The sequence below is a fragment of the Triturus cristatus genome, chromosome 6, assembly GCF_964204655.1.
Source record: "Triturus cristatus chromosome 6, aTriCri1.1, whole genome shotgun sequence".
Lineage (NCBI taxonomy): Eukaryota > Metazoa > Chordata > Amphibia > Caudata > Salamandridae > Triturus > Triturus cristatus.
This window is the reverse complement of record NC_140589.1, coordinates 1,526,451,769-1,526,464,915: the sequence shown is the minus strand read 5'-3', so window position 1 is coordinate 1,526,464,915 and position 13,147 is coordinate 1,526,451,769. Positions and strand designations below refer to the sequence as shown.

The 13,147-nt window shown below is 46.0% G+C and overlaps 1 protein-coding gene across 2 annotated transcripts in view; it reads right to left on the bottom strand.

Moving 5' to 3' along the window:
• Nucleotides 1-13,147, bottom strand: part of SLX4IP (SLX4 interacting protein) — a 555,936-nt gene that overhangs the window by 460,769 nt on the left and 82,020 nt on the right. The window lies entirely within an intron of this gene.

Genomic DNA, 13,147 nt, shown 5'->3' with positions numbered 1-13,147 from the left:
ATCGGAGTATAACTAAAAGGAACAGGATTTATAAATGCGCCTAGACATATGGCAGTGCAACCATCAACAGACCAAGGCCCAGCTGGCAGACTCTCCATTATCTTCGGATGCAGAAAGATCAACAAGTGATATAAAAAGGCTGTGGGAAGCAGGAAGACCGCTCAACCTTTCTTGGTTTAAGAGAAACCAAAAAACTTTCCCATAAAGAGATGTGTCAGCACTATAAGAAGGAAAGAAAATGTAAGAAGAAATCTAAGACAGCTACAATATGAAAGAACCACGGGAAGGTGTGACAATCAGAACAAGAGAAGAGGGCCATAGCAGCCAATACTAGAGGGACCTCACTAGCAGTCATTCCTAACATCAACAGCTAACAGGGATGGAAGAACCATTAGAAATACTAATCCTTATGCCCAAAGACAAACTAAGAGCTAGATAGCTCTGGAACCCGTCTGTTGCGGATTAGAAGCGCCGTTAAAAAAATAGCACATTGCAACCAAAATAGTGGACAGTAGAGAAATATACAGCAGACCAATACCAAAATAACCAGTCAAGGGATAGAGGGTGTAGAATGTATATGTTCAGTGGCAGAAGGTGATGAGTCCACACCAACATTAGAAACATTACTGTAAAAATTGGGTATAGACAGCAACTGTAGGAAAGAAGTCTGAAATATACACCCACTTTTGTTCTGACTTTTCACCCAGGAAGTTCTATACACATGTTCATTGGTCATTTAGCACTTAGAAGCCCAGAAAAACAAACACTGTAAGCCAAAATAATACATCAGTCACAATTTAATGCATGAGGAAATGAAATGCTGCACTCCTTTAGCAATAACAAAGGCAAAGTTGAGAAAGAGGCCGTCTCCATGACAAGAATGATGAACTGGTGGCCTACATTTCATATCTTAACGCCAACCGACATTGCTGATTATACTTACACCTGGAGTAAGATGTACTACAGTTGTGAACATATGGACCTTGAGTGAGATGTATTAAAGTGTTGGACATATTTATTTATTGCAGATTTATAATGCGCATGGCTGCCCCAGCAACGAGGCGTCCCAGCGCAGTACAAGGACCAGAGACGAGAACCAAGGCAAATCGAGGCAGTTAAATAGTAGAAGTGGTAAAAAGCCAAGTCTTCAAAGCCTTACGAAACGGCAGATGGTTAGAAATGGTTCTGATAGGGGTCGGGAGTGAGTTCCATAATTTTGCCGCCAGCCAGCGGAACGAGCGCCCCCCTGCCCTAGCCCTCCACACTCGAGGGGTGCAGACCATAGCTAGTTTACTTATGTATTGAATAATTTTTTTCACCCCAGACTTTACAGGAAGTCAACTTCCACGAAGCAGCTCCAGAGTAATTGATATTTAGGAAGAGGGCATAGAAAGAGAGCACTGAGTTTTAATACTCAGGAATTAATGAGCATTAATGGAGGAAAGGTCTACCAGCCTGATACAAAAGAAGGATACAATGAGACCATATATATTTATTCTATTTCTAGGCACACTTCAGCATGCTTTCATCACTGTATTATAATTGTATTAATAGAGTGCTTCATTTCCCCTAACAAAGCACCAGTACTCATGAGCGGGTAGCATGGTATACCCGGGGAATGCTTGGCTTGGAAGATTCTTGATTGCAGTTTGGTCAACCTGGGAAGTGTTTTGGTGTTGTGTGCGCGTGATTAAGAAGTGAAGAGAAGGAAACCATAGACATGCAATGTAAACAAACCGCCATGATAAATCATCTTGCTACATCCAGGAGCATTGCGGGGAATCCACTGGGGTGGATAGGAGAAATGCAACCATATTACTGCTTGTTTGAGCTCTCAGGAATGACCCACAAGAGAACACATGACATAATGACTGCTGTACAGGTTCCATGCAGGAGCCAAAGAGGAGTAGCTCAGCACAATTACCTAATGAAGGCAGTAGGGATAAATGCTCTATAGTGTTCATCCTACAAACAGGAGTACCCTGGATAAAGACGGCCTGAATAAATGATCAATAAAGTTCACTGAGAGGAGAGTATCCCTTGGGCATGGACTCGATACAGTCAGTCATCATTGTATATGTAAAGATTCTGTTCAGGAGTGTGGAGAGTAGCCTACAGACCCACAGTCATAGTAGGTACACTTCAGAAGCTACCCAGCAGTGACATGAGCATTATTCCACAGGTCAGCCAGGGCTTCAACGTCACCGTTAGCCATGCAGGCTTACCTAAGAAAGAATCTACACAAACAAATGTGGCAAGTCACAGATCATGGAGGCTGTAACCTAATGCCCAGTTCATGAGGATATCCTCTGCCTTACGAAAAACATCAAGCAGCAGAGGAAGTGAGACAAACACCTGTATCACAGTAGTAGATCCATAGAGTGCCCCATATTAAGAGAAGAGAGGGTACCAGGGTTACCACAAGCACCTCAGTCTACTGGGTCCATCTAGAGGCTGAGAAGGCGCACCCAGGAAATTTGCATTCACCTCAGTAGAGAACAGATGGAATACAGTGATGGCAGAACCAAGGAGACTCAAAAACACATTGGTACCAGCAAAAAGCAACAAAGACACAACCAACAGAAACCCTAGTCTAGGGCCTTTTTGGAAATTCTCTAACACAGAAGTAGAAGCCCATGGGGTGTACCACAAACAATGATTCTCAGACACCTTAGTAGAGGGACTATGTAGGATGCACACAGGAGCGGTGAGGGAGCATCCCAAAGAGATTTACAGAAGCCTCATTAAAGCGTCTATGACATCCTACTCAGAACGATGGTACAGACAAATTGCTGGTGGTGATGGGATTAAGGACACGTGTAAAATATGAAAATTAAAGGAAACAGAAAGTGAGGTAGAAGGAGAAATGCAAAGGTTAAAACATGCACCTAAGTTGAGAGTCTATGTTTTACCTCCCAAAAACAATGAAGGCATGACCAACAAAAGTGGGTCTGTATTAGGAACCCTGTAGGAAGAATGCATTTTGATGAATGAGAAGGGGCGGTGTGGGGACAAAGGCAGGACTTGTTGAGAAGTAACAGGCAAAAAGGTAAATTTATGGGTCATGTCCTACTCAGCCCAAACAGGCACAAATAGGGAAGCCAGCTTTAACCTCTATAGTCTTTACCAGGATACCATGGAAGGAGAGGTGGCACAAGGCAAGTGGGCGGGCCCCTGACCACACTTGTCAAGACCAGGCCACTAACATATAAAAAGGTCCTGTAGGACAGGCAGAACAAGTAATCAATCAATCAATCAGGGGTTTGAAAAGCACACTACACACCCAAAAGGGTCTCAAGAAGCTGGTGGGGGGGAGGGGCGTGTTTGAGGGTGTTCTTCGGAGATGAAGAGGAAGGGTGATCCATGCCTTGGCCACGAGGAAGGAGAAGGAGCATCCTCCTGTTCTGATCTTCCTGATGCGGGGTTCTGTTGTAAGCGAGAGCTGGGCAGAGCAGAGGGAACTATGGGGTACGTGGAACAAGAGGCGGTGGTTCATGTAGGCTGGTCCAGTGTAGTGGAGGGCTTTGTGGGAGTGGGTGAGGAGCTTGAAAGTTATTCTCTTCTCGAGGGGGAGCCAGTGTAGTATCCGTAGGTGTTGGCTGATGTAGCAGTGGTGTGGTAAGTTGAGGATCAGTCTGGGGAGGGCGTTCTGGACATTCTGGAGTTTGCGGGTGATGTTCTTGTTGATCCCAGAGTAGAGTGCATTGCCGTAGTCTGCTGCTGATGAGTGCATGGGTGACTGTTTTCCTGTGTTGGAGTGGAATCCAGTTGAAGGTCTTTCGGAGGAGGTGGAGAGAGTGGTAGCAGGAGGAGGTGACAGCATTGATCTGGCAGTCCATCTTGAGTTGGGAGTCTAGGATTATTCTGAGGTTGTGTGCATGGTCCGTGGGGGGAGGGTGGGTTCCAGAGGACGGGGGGTCACCAGGCATCGGTGTGTGGGCCAATGATGAGTACTTCGTTTTTTTCTGTGTTAAGTTGTAGGCAGCTGTCCTTCATTCACCTGGCGACTGCTTCCATTCCTTCTTGGAAGTTGTGTTTGGAGATGTTGGGTTCGTTGGATAGGGAGAGGATGAGTTGGGTGTCGTCGACGTACAATACGATGTTGACTCCCTGTGATCCGACGATGGATGCGAGCAGTGCCATATGGGTGTTGAACAGGGTTGGGCTGATGGAGGATCCTTGGGGGATGCCGCAGGTGGTCGGTGTGGGTCCCGAGATGAAACGGGGGAGTCTGACCCGTTGCGTTCTGTCAGAGAGAAATGTGCGGATCCAGTCGAGGGCCTTGTTTTGGATTCCCGCGTCGTGGAGTCTGCAGGTTAGGTTACGATGAGAGACCGCATCGAAGGCCGCGGAGAGGTCCAGGAGGATGAGGGCCACAATCTCTCCTCTGTCGAGGCGTGAGCGGATGTCATCTGTCACAGCGAGTAGGGCGGTTTTGGTGCTGTGGTTTTACCTGAAGCCGGAATGGGAGGAGTTGAGATGTTGTTTTATTCTATGAAGGAGGCGAGTTGGCTGTTGACGGCTATTTCCATGACTTTTGCCTGGTACAGGAGTAGGGTGATTGGTCTGTATTTCTTGAGGACGGTGGGGTCCACCAAGGATTTTTTTTAGGAGGGGGTTGATCTCAGCGTGTTTCCAGTCGTCGGGGAAGGAGGCGGTCTCAAAAGAGCGGTTGATGATTCGTTGAAACACCGGGCTCTGTGGTTGATGTGATGGGGGCAGGGGTCTGTGGGGGCCCTGGAGTGGATAGACTTCATAGTCTTCAGGGTGTCTTCAGTGCTGAGGCTGGGCCAGCTGTCAAGTATCAGCAGTGTGTTGTAGGAGGTGGCAGGTATGGGTTCAGTGTGGGGGTTGTTGTCGTCAAAATTGTCGTTAATGGTCTTGATTTTGAGATGGAAAAAGGCGCTGAGTCTGTCGCAGAGGTCCTGGGAGGGTGGGATGTCGGTAGTCTCGCTGTTAGGTTGGGCGAACTCTTTGATTATGCCAAAAATGTTCTTGCTGTTGTGTGCGTGGGTGGAGATTCTGTCCAGGAGTGTTTTCTTCCTCGAGTATCTGATGAGTTTGTGGTGACTGCTTTGAAGTTATTGAAGTGTACTGTTGTTTTGGAGTTCCTCCATAGCTGTTTCTTCCTCGAGTATCTGATGAGTTTGTGGTGGCTGCTTTGAAGTTATTGAAGTGTACTGTTGTTTTGGAGTTCCTCCATAGCTTTGTAAGGCATCTGCAGGTTCGTCTAGATTCTCGGAGTTCGGTGGAATACCAGCAGGCTTTCTTGGCATGGGGGTTGGAGGTTTTCTTGAGGGGGGCGATGGTGTTGGCGCAATCAGTGATCCATTTGTGTAGGGTACAGGCGACAATGGTAGGGTCGTCATCTGTAGCGGTGGGTGCAAAGCTGCTGAGGGAGGCGGTGAGCTGGTCGTCGATCTTGTTCCAGTTCCTGCACTGGAGCTGGTGGGGACGTTTGGGGGTGATGTTGGTTTTGAAGGTGAAGTGGATGCAACGATGGTCCGTCCATGGGAGTTCTGAGGTGTGGCTGAAGGTGATGGAGTTTCCTGCTGTGAAGATGGGGATGAGGGTGTGTCCTGCTGAGTGCGCTGGTTCTGGTACGATCTGTTTGAGTCCGATGTTGGGGAGCTTGTCCAGGAGGGAGGCGGAGTTGGGGTCTTGGAGGTTGTCGCAGTGGAAGTTGAGGTCCCCAGCAGGGTGTAGTCGGTTGAGGTGATGGCTTGCGGGGGTGATGATGTCGGTGATGGACTCGTAGAAAGGTGCGCGAGGACCAGGGGGGTCTGTAGATGAGGGTGCCTCGGAGGGTGGTGGACAGGTTGGTATGTATTTTGAAGTAGAGGTGTTACATCAAGTCTGTAGGTCTGTCGGTGTGGGTGCTCAGGCAGAGGGTGGACTTGTGGGCAAAGGCGATGCCTCCTAGGAGAGTTTGGGGCGGTCCTTCCGTGTGATCTTGTAGCCTTTGGGGATGGCGATCGCAATGTCGGGTCCCGAGGCGGCGTTTGTCCTGGTTTCGGAGAGGAAGGCGATGTTGTCAGGGGTGGTGCTGTGGAGGAGGTCCCAGATTTCTGTGACGTGCCTGTGGAGGGAGCAGACGTTGAGGAGATGCATTGCAGGGTTTGTGGTGCGATGGCGTTGTTGCTGGATGTTGGAGGAAGGGCCTGGGTCTTGGCGAGGGTGAAAGAGTGATGGCAGTGTCGGCAGGTGAAGGGTCCGTGGGTGTCGAGAGGTGAAAAGAGTTTGCAGTTGTTACTCTTACCGACGTTGAGAGCATAGAGAGCCGAGGAACTGTAGTGTTGGCGGGTCGGAGGGCCAGGGTTCCTGGCGTTGGTCGTGGTCGGGTCGCGGACGGGCGCAGACGGGCTTGCCTTTGGCACGCCTTCAGCACGGCTGCGGAGTGGCCGCCATTAAGTAGGGGTCGGGTCAGGCGGGAGCGGGAACACGCTGGAGGAGCCGCAGGGGACACAGCAGCAGGAAGGGAGAAAAATAAACGGACATAGGAAAAAAGAAAGAAAAATAACTAAATAAAGGAGAAAGGAGTAGATAAACAAAGAAGGAAATAATAGAGAAGATGAGAAGAATAAGATTTTTTTTAAAAAGACAGCAGAAACCGAGAGGGCAGAGAAGGCAGCAGAAGGCCGAAGAGGAGCAGGCCAGAAGCGAGGCAGAGCGAGGCGCGGCCTCGAACTGGGGTCAGCGGAGGGACCAGGATGCAGGGCACTCACTGTGGAGCTGCGTACCGGAGAGCAGTATACTGGCCAAAAGGTCATGGGTCTTGCTCGCTTAGGCACGCAATCAAGTAAATCAAGTAACAGACATGATTCTTAGTAAAGTTTGAACTTTCTGCCAAATTTGGTTTAATTCCATTCTGCCATTCTTCTGTATAGGAGTGCAAAATTTCCTATGGGAATTAACTGGGGGATATCACACTTTTTGGACCCCCACACCCCTTTATCTAGGCTGAAATCTCTCCATGAAGGAGCAAAGGAGGATGACATGTTTTGCAAAGTTTTGTGCAGACTCACACTTTCCCAAAAATATTAGTGAAACAAAAAACGCTCTTCCTATGGAAACTCTGACCTAACTATAACTACACAATGGGAACCACCACTCCGTTTCATATACATTTCACAGTTATATATAGCGTGAACTTTGTCTAAGGGCATTAGAGTGCTTTACACGAATACTAGATGTTTTACAGGCAAGAGAAGATACACTTTAAAAAAAAAAAAACTAGGCCTGGGGAAGTTGAATAATTTCTATAGAATCACAGAATGTTAGGCCAAGGCGCCAGATTCGAACCTAGGTCCCCAGTTCCAAAGTCGCCAGCTCTAGCTAGCTTGAGGTCACATCTCTAGCATTTTGCCAGATTCGAACCTAGGTCTCCAGTTCCAAAGTCGCCAGCTCTAGCTAGCCTGAGGTCACATCTCTTGCATTTTGCCAGATTCGAACCTAGGTCCCCAGTTCCAAAGTCGCCATCTCTAGCTAGCCTGAGGTCACATCTCTTGCATTTTGCCAGATTCGAACCTAGGTCCCCAGTTCCAAAGTCGCCATCTCTAGCTAGCCTGAGGTCACATCTCTTGCATTTTGCCAGATTCGAACCTAGGTCCCCAGTTCCAAAGTCGCCATCTCTAGCTAGCCTGAGGTCACATCTCTTGCATTTTGCCTTCGAACCTAGGTCTCCAGTTCCAAAGTCGCCAGCTCTAGCTAGCCTGAGGTCACATCTCTTGCATTTTGCCAGATTGGAACCTAGGTCCCCAGTTCCAAAGTCGCCATCTCTAGCTAGCCTGAGGTCACATCTCTTGCATTTTGCCTTCGAATCTAGGTCTCCAGTTCCAAAGTCGCCAGCTCTAGCTAGCCTGAGGTCACATCGCTTGCATTTTGCCTTCGAACCTAGGTCTCCAGTTCCAAAGTCGCCAGCTCTAGCTAGCCTGAGGTCACATCTCTTGCATTTTGCCTTCGAACCTAGGTCTCCAGTTCCAAAGTCGCCAGCTCTAGCTAGCCTGAGGTCACATCTCTAGCATTTTGCCAGATTCGAACCTAGGTCTCCAGTTCCAAAGTCGCCAGCTCTAGCTAGCCTGAGGTCACATCTCTTGCATTTTGCTTTCTCGTATCAGCAGCCTAAAGAGATGGCAAACCTGAACCAAATTATTCCTTGCAACTGCAGTGACCTCAAGAGGAAAAGCAGACAACGAAAATGCAGTGAAGCCCTTTCAGACACTATTATGGCATACCCCAGATTCAGCTCCCTAAGAAGTGCTGGAAGGACTTTCTCTAGACATGGGCTAGAAGTCATCTGCAGGCGGCTATGAGCACACCCCAGCGGTTGTGTGACCACCACAGCGGCTGTGAGCACACCACATCACCTTGGTCTTCGAAGAAGATTTTCAGCGACCGCCTTGTGCGCTGTCAGGGTCCACCCGCCTGCTGGCTGGATGCCAGCCCTGAGGCTGTGCCAGCCCATCCATCCCCACACGTTTGTGGTTTATGAACGCAGATGCAGGCGCAGTGCAGACAAGCTTAATTAACTACACCAATTCCGCTGAAATAACTCTCATGCGCCACTCCCCTCCCCTCCTGGCTGCTAAATAAAAGTTCAGGAAACACAGATGTAGTTTTCAGTTGTTTACGCGGAATAACATTTGAAAGCGTAAGTCTCTACATGCAGGCCCTTGTTTAATTACACACTAGCTTGATTTATGTTTTACTGTTGCGTAACAATGTGACACGGGCTGGCCGCCTAGTTCCTTGCGTTCCGGTGCATCTCTGTCGTCAGTAAGAGCGCACAGGCCCCAAACAGCTTTATTAGAAACTCTTGATGCAGAGCTCGAGGAAACTTGCAGTGAATTTTATATTGCTTTTCTCCGGCTTGCGAGTTGAACATCCCTCAGTGAAAAAAACAGTAATTACCATTTTAGGAAAGCCGACACGTCGTTTCGTCTGCATACAATAGTTACCTTGTTGGCATTTTGCTCAAATGTAGAGCAATTGCTCCCCCTGCTGTAAAGAACACATCACTTCTCTGCATGACACACTGGCGAGATTGGACTACTTAGTAAGAATATACGACACCAAAGAAGAGATTTTAAGACACGGTATATTATCAATTATATATCATGAAGTAATGCAGATAATAACATATCACAAGACCACACAGGACAGCACCACTAATGCGCCTTACCCCGTCAAGCCTATTATATATCCAAGTTAAATTAAGAACATTTGCTTGATCAGACATCTGTTTTCTTGGGACACCTTAATTAGTCATTTATGTTAATCTGTGCAATGTCGTATGTATTTATGTTTTAGTCTTGATATTTGTTATTTCTGTATTTTTCATTTAGGTATTGTATATGTTAAGTAACAGTCCTGTGTGGTCTTGTGATATGTTTATTATCTGCATTACTTCACGACATATGACTAGTTATTTATTAATTTTAGGAGTTTTATATAGCGCTGGCTGGACCCAGGGGTATCAGAGCGCTTTACAGCATATACAATTATGTGCAAATAGACGGTACAGGTAATAGGTAGAGCATGAGAGATCGGGCCGGGAAGGGAACAGGTACATAAGCGAAGGGGCAAAGGGGAGGAGGGTGCAAGACAAACCAGACGATCATCCGAGCGTATTCATTGTTCAATTAGTTCGTACACAGAAAGTTTTCTTGATCCGAGACAGTGTCATCGGTCCTCTATTATCTCTATCACCTCGGTTATCTATTGTGTCGTAAAAATCTCTTCTTTGGTGTCGTTTATTATTATTTTGTTTCAACTAATGCACAATTTATTTGTCAATCAAGTTCAAGAAAACTTTATTTCGGAGTAACTCCATAAAAGTACATAAAATGAATGTAAAAACATTTGACAACAATAGATAAAATGTTTAAAAATAGTGCAGCCACACGGCTAATACATGCTAATTACATACAATGAATCAGATTGGCATTTTTAAATATTTTTTCCGTTTGTGCCAAAAAGCCCCCAAAAATTTTGCCACTGCGAACACAATGTGCACGGCCGTTTCGCTCTTAAGAATTCTAAAGGCTTCATGGCACCTGGTGAAGCCCAGGTTCCTACAAATAGGAATAATCCATTTTCTGCGCGCCTCAGTATAACCCGTGCAAAAGAATATAAGATGCAGCTCAGTTTCATCGCTTACTCTACATGCCGGGCAAATACTGGGTGTCGACAGGGACCAGGAACTAGTAAAAGCACGAATTGGCAAGGACCTGTGCCTCCATTGCAAATAAAGCTTCCTGATTATTACAGGGTAAACATTGTCAAGGGCCAATTCAAAGGTGTAAGTACTCTTCATGAGAAGGAATTGATTTGTTAGAGACCCTAAGGATTTAGAAGGTCGGAGTGAAGGTGCTTTGGAATCATGATACACTTTGGTTAGAGCTTTTTTAGAAAGCTTGGGACAGGCGTTACAAGGATCATTCCATAGTGCATCTAGACCTAGGCTCACCAAACTATTCCTTACGAATTTAAGCCAGGCAATGTTCCCCGAATTTGGGAAGCTGAGAACTTCCTGGAGGCCCTGTCTGTAGTGAGTCAGTTCGGGCACCGTCCACAATCTGCGCCAATAGATCACGGGACGAAGTGCCAACTCTTCCTCCAGGGGTCTATCAATCCCTAGTAACAAATGAGAGCAAATAATGTGGAAAATAAATATTGCTTCCCCCACACAACCGATTGTTGTTACATACCACTAGATTTTCCAGGTACTGAGGAATACAGTCACCCCATTATTCTTAATGGTACTTTGTAAGCACAGCAGACAAAAATGTCTTTACACTACATAAAATATTAGTCAGGATGGAGAAAAACATGCGCAAATTGAAACCCTAGGATGATTTGAATTTTTCTAGCGTACTTTAAAAAAAAAAAAAGCAATATGTTAGTAAAAAATAATTGCTGTTATTTATATCTTTTAACACACGATCATTACTCTTCACCCCGCCCTTATCCCTTCCCAGGCCTCCACTATCTATACATCCTGTTCAGTGCGTATTTATGAAAACTGCATAATGCTTCTTCACAGAAATCTTTAGCGCCTTTTAAAACCTGCATATCAGGGAGCATGAAGGAATGCGGTCTTATTGTACAAGCTTAGGTACAAAATTCTACTTTAACGTTTCATAAGGCGTCACATAGTTGTCACAGAAGGTATTCTTTTTTATATTTATTAAAGTAGAAAGTGAATCACAAATAGAAACTGATCCTTGTCTGCAAGGAGAAAAATCAACATCTATCTTTAGTCACGGTTACCTTTACCTTTCAAGATTCTATCTATAGTTCAAATTTCTTTTTTTTCTTTTAACAATTCGTTATTAGGATGACCACAAAAATTTGTAAACAAACAAATGTGCAAACAGCTACCAAAAGAAAATATTCAACACTATAGTATAACAGCTAGACCTGGCCCTCTCTGCAGGGTCACTCCAAACTTTTTGACTCCACCCCCTCCTGTTTAGATGAAATTGTTTTTGTTCGCTTTAGGACTCTGTGCATTTTACTGCAGGTAACCTGTGCTAAAGTGCTTGTGCTCACTCCCTAAAACACCCAATTAGCACATTAAATTTACTTGTAAGTCGCTAGTAAAGTGGTTCTAAATGTAGCAAAGGCCTGTAAATTAAATGCGACTAGTGGGCCTGCAGCCCTTATTGTACCACCCACTTATGTAACCCCTTAAAACATGTCTCAGGCCTGCCATTGCAGCCTGTGTGCATACGGTTTTAAACTGCCAGTTCTAACTGGCAAAACAAACCTTTTGCCAGGACTAAACCTCAATTTTTAATACATAGAAGTCACCCCCTAAGGTAGCCCCAAAATAGCGCATAGAGCAGTACGCAATTTTATTTAAAAAGTTGCACATGTATTTTAAATTTTCACATATCCTGGTAGAGAAAAACTAATTTTTCATTACTGTTAGGCCTACCTCTCCCATAGGATAACATTATGGTTACCTCATTACATTGATTAAGTGATAACCATTGGTAGAGAGCAGGTAGGAATGTCATGTTTGCTTTCTGAGGAACTGTAACTTAAAACCGTCTCTAATAATAAAGTTAGATTTAAAAACACAATCCTAAAAATGTCACTTTTAGAGAGTTGCAAAAAGAATAGTTGAAGGACGGAATGCTAAAACAATGCCAAACATTCACCCCCAGTACAAAGATCTGGGCCTAAATCCATGTTTTTTTTAACGACCATGCCATTCCAGTTTAGTCCCAGCCATGTGCAAATCAGTCTTGACCCTGCTCCCCATGGGACCGGTTCAGCCCAACCTGCCAGGCTAGGTCCTCCCTGGACCGGAAACAAGCATCCTGGGACTGCTTTCAGGGTATTATCCCTCTTCAGCCAGGCTAGCTTGACTACAGTGGCATCTTTTTTGCATGGTGTGCAATAAAACCTATGGATTAAACGCAGATCTTTGTGACTTCGGGTGAATGTTTGCATTGTTCAGCATTCCGTCCATCATTTGTTCTTATAGCTTTTGTACCTAAGTGGGAAGGGTATGCCCAGACGTGGGTCCCGTGCTCAGTGTACCACTGGATCCAAGCTAGCCTAGCTGATGAGCGGTGATACGCCAAAATCGGTCCCAGGATGCTTGTTTCTGGTCCAGGGATGACCTGGTTTGGCAGTTCGGGCTGGACTGTTCCCATGAGGAGCTGGGTTAAGCCCTGATTTGCATATGGCTTGGGCCAAACTGGGGAGGTATGGTGAGCAAAAAAATGATGGATTAAACCTAGATCTTTGTGAGTACAGGTGAATTTTTGCTTTCCGTCCATCATCTGTTCTTTTCACTTTTACAGAGTTGGCATTTTCTTGTCCTAACTATTTGGTGCCTGAAGCCTGTTTCCTGGGTCAAATGACCAGGTGTGGTTGGCCTTTGTGTATTCCTCCCAGACAGCCACACAATAGAGGGCCTGGGTGTTGGCAGGATAGGCCATCCAAGGCAGAATGGAGGTGTGGAGCTGTGCACAGCCTTACATGCAGCTCAAAGACACTTACTCAGCTCTCACACAAAGACCTTCACGATAGCCTGTTGTGACTGCAGACAGACTGGGACCAAGACAGGGAGGTAGGAAATTACAAACACCTCTGTGGGGGGAAAATTCCAGAAGCTTCTCCCATTTGAAAG